The sequence below is a fragment of the Bidens hawaiensis genome, unplaced genomic scaffold (genome assembly GCF_021521415.1).
Source record: "Bidens hawaiensis isolate Kalapana, Puna unplaced genomic scaffold, B.hawaiensis_p1.1 tig00004743_1, whole genome shotgun sequence".
In the NCBI taxonomy this organism is placed as follows: Eukaryota; Viridiplantae; Streptophyta; class Magnoliopsida; order Asterales; family Asteraceae; genus Bidens; species Bidens hawaiensis.
This window is the reverse complement of record NW_027491293.1, coordinates 347,921-358,568: the sequence shown is the minus strand read 5'-3', so window position 1 is coordinate 358,568 and position 10,648 is coordinate 347,921.

Here is a 10,648-nt window from a genome sequence, read left to right as displayed (position 1 = left end):
GTTGGCTGAACTTCTGCTGGAAGTCTGCCCAATCGTAGATGTGATGGACCGGTAGACGGTCGAACCACGCTCTGGCTGCCCCAACAAGCGTCATTTGGAACATGTAACACCACGTGGGTTCCGTCCAATTGCTGACGGTTGCCCCCACTATGAATCTGTTCAAATGATCGTCTGGGTCAGATATACCATCATATGTGCCTATGTTGGACATTTGTTTGGCACTTTTCGGGGCAATTGCTTCCGCAATGTCCCTTGCAAATTTGGACGTTCCCGCATTTGCAACAGTTGGTCTGAAGGTTTTAGAGAAGTCACGTGGGTTTCCACCCGCGATTTTTGGTTTAAAGGTTTCTCCAAAATTTCTTCTGTGGAAATCTGCTTGTTTACGCTTCCGTTTCGCCCTATGGCGCGGGTTTGCGTCACTGTCAGATTCTTCCCAATCTTTATCATACTCGCACTGATTACTCATGTTGAGCTGTTGTCGAGTGCTTCCGATTTCGTCAGCCTGTTGGAGTGAACGTAAGCGTTCATCCAACTCAGCTTGGAATTCCTTCTGACGTGCTTCCGCCCACGCTTTAACTTGATCAAGTGTTTGGCGGGGGAGCCTCGTCTGTTGTCTCCAACTGGGTATCGGTGAATCCCAGGGGAGGATTATTTACTGCACTTGCCCCGGGTTGGGTAACCGGGGTAGTGTTCGTAAATATTGTGTACTCGCCGGTGTTCCCCCCAGTAGCTGGGGTTGTGGTTACCGGAGTTTCTTGGTCACTCGTTGGCCTTGGCACCGGAGTAACCTTAACCATCTTTCCAGAGGTTTTGAAAGAACTGAAAATTAGTTCTAGCTTTATGCACGGATGGCGCCAATGAAGAAACACTAAGTGACCCCGGCAGATTACGGATAATCTTAGGGTCAAGTAGATGTTTCCCACGAGGGTTAGGTCCGACAAAGATGGTTATTCTTCTGATGACCTGCAAAACAGACACCGTAAGCTCGTCACTAAGAAGGGGGGTACCTCCTTGTGACCACCCTCCGGCGTGAGAATTAGACTAGATTGCTCTGAATATAAATGTATATTAAGAGAAATGGCTAGAGCAGATAAGATATGTGATGGTATAAGATAGTATATGATACCGTTCCAAGGTGTTGGAGTATTTACAGCCGAAGGTAGGTTTCCAAGCAGGTACAGCCAGCTGTATAATATTCCTTTTCTACCAACTGTGGGCTACGCACGTGCCATGCTGGTGGTTGGTGGGTAGGCAGCGGCTGATAGTGACATGGCCGGCTGTGTACTATTCCTTTTCCACCAACTGCAGGCTATGTACGTGCCACGACAAAGGTTGGTGAGTAGGCAGCGGCTGATAGTGACATTTTGTACTAGAGCGTGCTCCTCGTCGTACTGTTGTCAGTGAGCTGTCACCCTGTGATTGGTTCATGGGCTGCTTTGGTCAGATCTTGTCTATTTTGTCCATACCTTGGCAGGTATAGTACAAAAGATCCTCCAAAAGCGTACGGACTGGCTCATTTGGGCGAGAGTATTCCCGCCTTGCTCATTCCTTCGTCAGGTGACATTACTGAATTATTGAGAGTTAGTGCCTTGTGCGTGTAGCCTTGCTATTAGTGTGGGTAGCTTTCCCTGATGGCTTGTATTCGCAGCTGCGGGAACAGGCGGGGTACTTCACCATTGGGAGGCTTTTCCTGCGGGAACAGCTGGCGTACTGCGCGTAAGGTCTTCATCTCTCTGAGCATGGTGGGTCCTGCGGAACCAGTTGGTCTTTGCGCAGACGTCCCTCTTCAAGGTGAGTCTTGCGGGTCCAACTGGGCCCTGCTGGGACCTACCTCTTCATCCACAGAAATACACGGCGGGATTTTGAAAACTCTATCTTAGAATAGGAACTTAAATGAGTATAACTTATAGGTTAAAATTTTACTTACATTCGTTTTCTAGTATACTGAAGGTTTTTTATAGAAGCTTTTGTTGTATATGAATATATAGTTAATATATGTATTATAAAACATTTAAAAAATTCATATATTTCCAATTTCTAGGGTCCGGTTCTATACGACAAGTTTTGGGTATAAACCGTAAACCAAACCGTTCACTACGGTTTAAAACTTTTGAAACCGGCCAACCGAAAGGTTTGAAAAAAAACAACTGTGAAACCAACGTTTGAATGGTTTCACGTTTTTATACCGAGTCGTGAACACCTTAATGTCACATAAGAAAAAAAAAATATGTTTTTACAAGTTATGTCACTTTTTTGTTCAAATTTAACATGTAGAGGGATTTTAATGTGCAAAAAAATGTTGAGGGACTTTTATGAGAAAAAACAGAAAGTGTATTGGTTTTTTATGGTATTTGCCCTATATTTATAAACTTTGTTTTCATTTTCATGGTCTCTTCAAATTCAAAACTTGTTTATTGCCATACAGTGGCGGATCTAGACATAAATCTCAGAGGTAACGTTCAAAAATTTTTTTTTTCGTATTTCATACAATGTAAACGAAAAAAATAGAAAAACGATACTTGGTTTGCGAATTTCTTCTATTAGGTTTTTGAAAGCCTAAAATAGAGCCATTACATGTTCTTTTACTTTATTGAACGTTTCTCTTTCGATTGTACAAATTAAAGTATTGTTCAAATACTCATCACTCATTCTCTTACACAAACCAATATTGATAAGCTTCATTTTAGAAAAACATATTTCAATGGTCGTGGCTGTAATCGGAAAAACCAACGCTAGCTTTAATATTCAACAAATCAAAGAAAAAGTGGTGTGCTTTCTGGTTTCCTCCATTACAAGAGCAAGGTCACGCATTCATCCAATTTTTAAAATTTATCATCTTCCTTTAAAGTGTGATAAAAGACCGTACGATTACTCGAAATACACCTCTTTATTCATTACCAAAATCATTCAGATTCATTTCTGAAACTGCCACTATCTTTGATATATATGTCAAACTTGGAAATCGAATCTCAAGATTTAAACCATACATATTTTATAACAAACTAGTTGAGACCTCATTAAGAGCATGTTTGGGATTGAGTTTGAAAAATGCTTATTCACTTCTTCAAAAAAACTATGTTTAAAAGCTAAGATTTGGGGCCTTTAAAAGACTGTATTTTAACCCTTTCAAAAAGATAAAATAAAAAGGATTTTCGTGATTGGTAAACACATTGTAACTTATTTCCTTTTTAAAAACATCCGTAAGCATTTTTCAAACTCAATCACAAACATTCTATAAGCCTCTAATTCTATTTCCAAGTTCTTGAATTTGCATATCCAAAACTGAATTAAAAATTTCGACCTCAAAATGATGATTCTGTTGAGCATGTTTCTGTTTGATGTTTATCGTTCAAACAAAAGAAAAAAAAAATTATTGATTTCTATTTGCTTTGCGCTATAAATTTGTTTGGGATTTTTATTTGATTTGAACTTTTAAAAAATGATGATTCTGTTGAGCATGCTTCTGTTTAATATTTTTCGTTCAAACAAAAGAAAAAAAGATTAGTTGTTTTTGTTTGCTTTGAGCTATAAATTTATTTGGGTTTTATTTAATTTGAACTTTTAAATTGGTTGGCCTTTAAATAAGTAGGGCTAACGTAATATTTTTTTCAGGGCTAGCGAAATACGAAAATCGACCCAAAAGGAGAAAAAAATTTGCACGCAACTATTAAGTACATCCGTCACTAGCCATACACATTAACAATAACTAGTAATTCATATACTCCCGATATATATTTTGTTAGTTTGTAAAATTGTCTAGAAAATCGTTTTTTTTCTCTTCCAATTTTTGCTCAACCCTCGGTGAAAATATAGCCTGAACACTAATGACAAGTTGATCATAAACATTTGTAAACTCATTTTTGTTTTAGTGCGCTTTCAAACATTTTGCACGTCGAACTCCACCCAGTAGGCATGTCTTAACTCGGACATAAAGTGGGAATTCGTTTTGCAATAAAAGTTTTCATATTTTGTATATGTAAAGGATGGATATTAGTGGCTATATCATTAGGACCATTATGGGTAATTAGAGGTTTACTTAAGACAAATGAGAAATTAGAATATGCATTTATACAGGTTACGAAGTGCGTAGTACACACTTGATCAAAACTATTATAAACTATCCCAACCCAACTCAACCCAACCCAACCCAACCCAACTATTTATTAAAAAACTTCTCTCTTTCATCTATACAACCCAACCCAATTCAATATTTTACTCACTATCACCATCCAACCTAAACCAATATGTTATTAAATAAAAATGCTTCATTTTTCATAAAATTTATATCAAAATGTTCAATATTTTTTATTAATAATACCATGACGTTGCATTTTTTTAAAAAAAAAGGTTACAAGTTTTACTTTTCATGAAAAAACCAAGTTATATAAAAGTTTGGTTGCAAACTTAGGTTGCTAGAACAACCTAGATTGCAACCGGTTATGGATAAAAAAGAATTTCTAATTTTTAAATTAAAATATTTTTTTGTCTTTTTGTGCCACCTTGCAACCGGTTGTGATAAATGATTACCATAGTGGATAGTTAATAAGAACTTACACTTAATAGTGAGTGAAGCTCAATGAGCAACAAGTCTCAGGCAGCACCGCCGGTATTTATGGAGATTATAATCACCAATGGTAGTTATATAACTACCAATGGTTGGTATGACTGTTGTATAACTTCCAACTATTCAATCCCTGTATAAGAAATCGATTTCGGTATGACTTCGGAATTGCAATATTACACACTTCGAATTTTTCATTGAGAAGAACTTCTCATTCTTTGAGAAACTTTTGTCTTATCCGATTATTAATTACATACTACGCGGAATACTTTAATCTGAACCAAATTGTCCGTGATTCAGAAAGACATCCAGTCACAAATGAAGTCCAAAACCACTACACTAGTGACCATATCTTCCTGTCATAATTTGAGACAGATTGCTTAGCAAAATAATTAAATTCCTAATCTTGAGACATATCTTGTCTGCCGCAAGTGCCGTAGTAGTGTCGGTTAATTAAGCAGGAATGGAAAGATATGGAAGGTGGAAGCAGCATCTTTATTAGAGGGAAGATGACGGACAGCCAAAATCCAAGAACAAAGCAGCTGTGGGGATTAATAAAACAGTGAAAAGACCATTTTTAATCAACTAAACGATGGTTTTGCTGATATGATATCCATGTGCGGTTTCATCCTAGCTGGACCCTATATATGTCTAAACATTTTTATATGCTTAATGCATTTTGGGGATGGCTATATGTGGGGCATCATTTCATGGACATATCTTGCATTCTAGTTCACTACTACTACTACTACTTTTTATTTGTTTATGTATATAATGCGACACGAGTGGTTCATATATTCCAAGCTAGAAGACCACTTTATTTTTGTGGCTGAAACCTTATTTCTCTATGCACATTCGATATGGAATCTTTTGCACTTTCGACTTGTACATCTTTTTTTCTAGGATTGCTACATGAATGGCGGTGGAGTTGTCTGTCCAATTTAGTCGAGACAATACATTCTTTATAGTGAAGCGTTATGTTATGACTATATCTAAGAAAGTCGTCCATTCATTTACTTGCCATGCGTTATACCTGGTACGTGGTGAATGGATTTTTTTAAATAGTTAATATTAATTACTTTTTCTAAACATTTTGTTGTTAAATAATGATTAAATTAATTAACACCAAACAATTAATATATTAAATAGTAAATCGCTCACTAGCATACACTCACGGCGCCCCCTCACCTCAAAGATATGTAAAGTATGCGTATGTGCTTGTTACCATAGATTTATAACCCTCTTCATACACACGAAATCAACTTTCTCGTTTAACTTTCCATGCTAGTCCACATCATATTTGTAACGAAATATTATTAGTATGCTAGATCTCAAATGCCATTGACATCTAGTGGGAATGTTGTGAAGAGGAAGAAGGGACAAATATACTGAGAGTGGATCTATGTATTTATTGTAAGTTTCATATGTCGCTAGAAGTTTATGTTATGTAGTATTTGATATTTATTTTCTACGTCTTAAATATAGTTGTCCAAGTACACTGATGACATAACCTTTGGGGGGTTCTTTATGCTCCAACCCAACCAACCCGTGTTGTAGATTGCATTTGAGATAATAACTCATTAAACCCGCATAAAGTTAGCATACGCCTCCTAAAACGAGATTTATCCCATAATTAGCTTCGTAGATCAGATGGCAGAACCAAATAAAGTCGGGTTGTAAATGATCGATTTCATCTGACATCAAGTTGGATCTCAATCACAGGGACCTCTAACAAAAGTAACAAATATGGGAAGTCAAGATATTTAAATCAGACCGGACCTTATCAATATTACTCAACCTCAGTGGTAAAGTGCTAAGGATCTCAACAGTATGCAGATCTGTGACATAAACTAAGGTCAGAGTTATAATTTTATCCACTATAAACAAAGAGCCGGCTAACGGTTGGTTTAGAGAGAAAACTAATGATGAAGAAACAGTATGCACTCTAACTCCACTCTTAAAGGTATTATTAAGTCTTTCTTAACAAAGAAGGAGCCACGTTATATTCACTCTCAACTACTCACTCTCTTTGAATGGATACTGCTTACTACATCTTTCAAAAGATACTTATTTTACGTGTTGGAAGTTTGGTCACAGAAAACTTCGCACCCTCAGTATACAACGAGACTACCAATTGTTTGTTTTGCATGATAAAGTAAACTCCTGGAGTTCAAGCCGCATTGCTATTTTAGCTCCAAGTCTATAGTTATGCGGATACTGATGAGAAAGGAGCGAGCCAAAACAGGGGCAAATGAGTGCGCAATAATTTCCAAAATTTTGGCTGGTCGGTTGATGGCCCATTCAATCCCAGCATTTTCAAAGAAGACAACTTGTTTAGTAAATAACTAGGTTAGGGCCCGTGTGTCGTGTGATACACGGGTTGATCAAAAGAATTAACACAAATACCATTTTTAATAACTATAAAACAAAAAAAAAATTATAAAAATAAAAGCAAGAACAAATATATATCGTATACAAAGTATAAATAAAAATATAAAATCAAAATTTCATAATTTTAAAATTGTTAACCATAACATTAACCATTATTGCCATTCATAAACTTACTCAAATGTCAAATAACCAACAACCCGTTACAATAACACCGGCACAATATTACCGGGAACCTCAAAGACAAAACAAACATAAATATTGTTTTTAGACTCACCCCAACAAATCTATTTTTATCTTCTTAGGAACTAACAGATTTTTCTTAACTTCCGGAATGTCACCCTGAAAGATCTTTTACCTTGGTTTAATTAGTTGAATTTGAAATTGTGTCATGTGCATTTTCATAAATTTCTTCGAGGTTCCTTTCTAAATTAAAAGTGGGAGAAACTACACAACTTGTGTCACCAATTGATATAAGAGTAGAACTATTCTCACCTATGAATGATATCTCATTGAAAAAAATATAACATTAATAAAAATGTTGTGACAATGGCATATAGGAGGTATTAAACGTACCTTTTAAAATATTTCAAATATCGCATTCTTATTGACGGCGTCTTACGACCGATTAACTCCATTGCTAATCTGGTTTGATTTAGATATCTCAACCTTTCAAGTAACAGCAATCACAACCACCACCTGAGGAGAGGTCATCATAACCCCGATGCATCAGTGGACTACGACTTCTGCTTCTACTTCTCCTACGCCTCCCAAATTACTGTTTCCTAAACTCCATAAAAATATGCAATAAATGCATTAGTGAAAACTAAAAGTTGAGAGATGAATGTGAAGGGTATAAAAGTGAACTCACCTGCTAATCTTTTTCAGACGCATAAAGTTGTAATAACCACCTCTTCAAACATATACCAAATTAATGTTTTCTTAACACATGTTTTGACCCAAAATCGTTTTACTCAATAACATATTAACCCAACCATAAACAAAAAACATATAAACGAGATTCATATTAAAAATCAATGCTAACCATAAAAGGTTTATAGTATAACCGATTAGTTACCATATTTAAAGCTAAATGTATCATAATATCAAGAAATGTTAAACCAGCATAAGACAAATAGTTTCATAGATTTGTGCTTGTTGTATCATGATTCTAAGATATCTTTTACCGTAAAAAAAAACATTTTAGGGTCCCAAACTGTCCTGCAACCAAACTTGGGGCAAATCTATAAAGCTGGTCCCCATGCTGTCGGTGTGGTGATATGGAGAAGACCCGTGATTTTAAGATATATATTACCTAATCAAGTTTTGACTTAGAAATTATAACACAAACAATATCTAATTCAAAGCTACCCACAACCAAAAATTGTAAGACTACTATAATTGAAAACATTGAGTTTTTGATCAATGACACATTTTTAACATTTGTAAGCTACTTAAAAAATAATAATAAAATTTACACCAACACTAATTTAAAGCTAAAAACAAACCAATTTGAGATAAGAGATAAACCTTTCAGTGGGATCTAAAACATCTTGATCATCTATAAACTCAATGTAGCTCCTAGAGATTGATTGTTTAGCGTGTTGTTCCTGCTCCATCTTAAACATGCGGATAAAGCTCATTTGAATTAGAAGTCTTCAAATTGGTTATACATGGACAATCACAAAAAAAATGTAAATAAGAGCTTATAAAACTCTGCATTACAGTATACATCCTTATAATTAACAATTTTACTAACACAGATAACACTTAAATCATATAGAAGCAAAGGGATGCCAACACCAAAAAGATTGGTAGATAGGGTGCGGAGGTGGATAACCCATGAACGAAAATCAAAGTGAAAGAACAACAAAAATACAATATAAAAACCTACCGAAATCGATTGAGAATCGTTAATGAAAGGAGATCGATTGTGAACATTAGGTTTCTCGCGATCAATCGACAAACATTAGATTTCTGATGAATGGGTGTTGAATAATCCACAAACATTAGGGTTAGACTGGATCACCAGAAATCGACAGATGGCGATTAATTTCATTGTTAGGGTTATAAGGCTGAAGGATGGATGAAGAGGAGCCGCGAAGATGGAGTTTGAAAAAGAGAAAAGAAAGGAAAAATTAAATAATTAAGGAAGATAAATAAGAATTAAAGAAAATAATAAGAAAATTTCACCAGTAAAAATGAATAGTTTTGATAAAAAATAAGAGGTTGTTTAAGAATCCACTCTTTTATTATATAAATAAATATAAATACGAGTTTCTTTTGTTGAGAGGTGTCATGTGGTAAATAGTCAAATTACTTGGTATGCTTATAATCGAATGGATTTAATTTAACTTAATTGTATTAAATTAACTCGATTATACTAAATTACTAATCTTAAAAATTAAAGGGCATTGAACCGATAATACTTGGTGGTGTGCCAATGAGCTGGTGGTGGAGCGGTAAGGGAAAGACTTGATGTTCCATGTGCCCAGGTTCGATTCTTGTCCCAACATTTAGTTTTAACGGTATCAGGGTGTTGAAGGGAGACTAGGCGAGTATGTGGCGTTCACTAGATGGATTTTTAACTAAACTAGTTTTATATCATTGCACTGTCGTGCATTCGAGCGAGTATTCACGGGTGTTCGCCTTAGGTAAGAGTTTTCCCGAGATCGAAAGGTGAGTGTATCCTGATATGGTGAATTTAGCATGCAACCCATTTGGAGTATTCGTTGACTGTTCAAAAAAAAAATACCTGATGATGTAACAAATTCTCCATTCTTAAAGGTCGAGGTTTCAAATCCTAGCATAGACAAATTAGATGTATTTAAGATTAGATTATTAGTTGTTAAAAAAAAGTAACATCCAGATACAATTTGATTATCTCGTTTATTTTATAAGTGATATTTTTCACAGAAAGTGAAAATGTACATCAACTTATAGAATAATATTTGGATTATTGAATTTTAATAACCCCAAGTATCACATAATGGCCTATGTTACTCCCAACTAACAAGTTAACAATCACCACTCTATACTTTAAATCTCGTGTCACTCCTCAAACTAACCTGGTTAGTTTTGGGGTAAATATTTTCATTCTGCCAAGTTGAAGGTGATATGGAAATTTTATTTAACATAAATCCCAACATCTTCTGTCATTATTTTTGGCTACTCCACCATTCCCGGTCATCATCCCCTGCCACTCCACCATTTCCGGTCATCATCCCGTGCCACTCTACGATTTCAGGTCATCATCCCCGGCCACTCTGCGATTTCAGGTCATCATCCCCGCCCACTCCACCATTTCCGATTATAATCTTTGGCCACTCCACCATTTCCGGTCAACATCTTTGGCCACTCACTGGCACTCTCAACCGTCATATCTACTCCTTCTTACCCCGGGGCGGACTTACATTGAAGTTTGGGGGTGCACGGGAACCCCTCGAGTTCCGAAATTATAGTGTAATGTTATATATAAAATCTGGAGTGCACCCCTTATAAAATTGAAGTGCACCACCCTAAACAAGCTAGAGGATTGGTGGGGTGGTTAAGACGCCGGATGTTAACACAGATGTCTCATGTTCGATTCTACTGCTGGACGTTTTGTTTGGCTTTTAATTTATTTTACTTTTTGTTAACATGGTCTAAGATTTGTTTTAATATTTTTAGGGTTCAAACACAGCCCATAGCAGTCGCCTC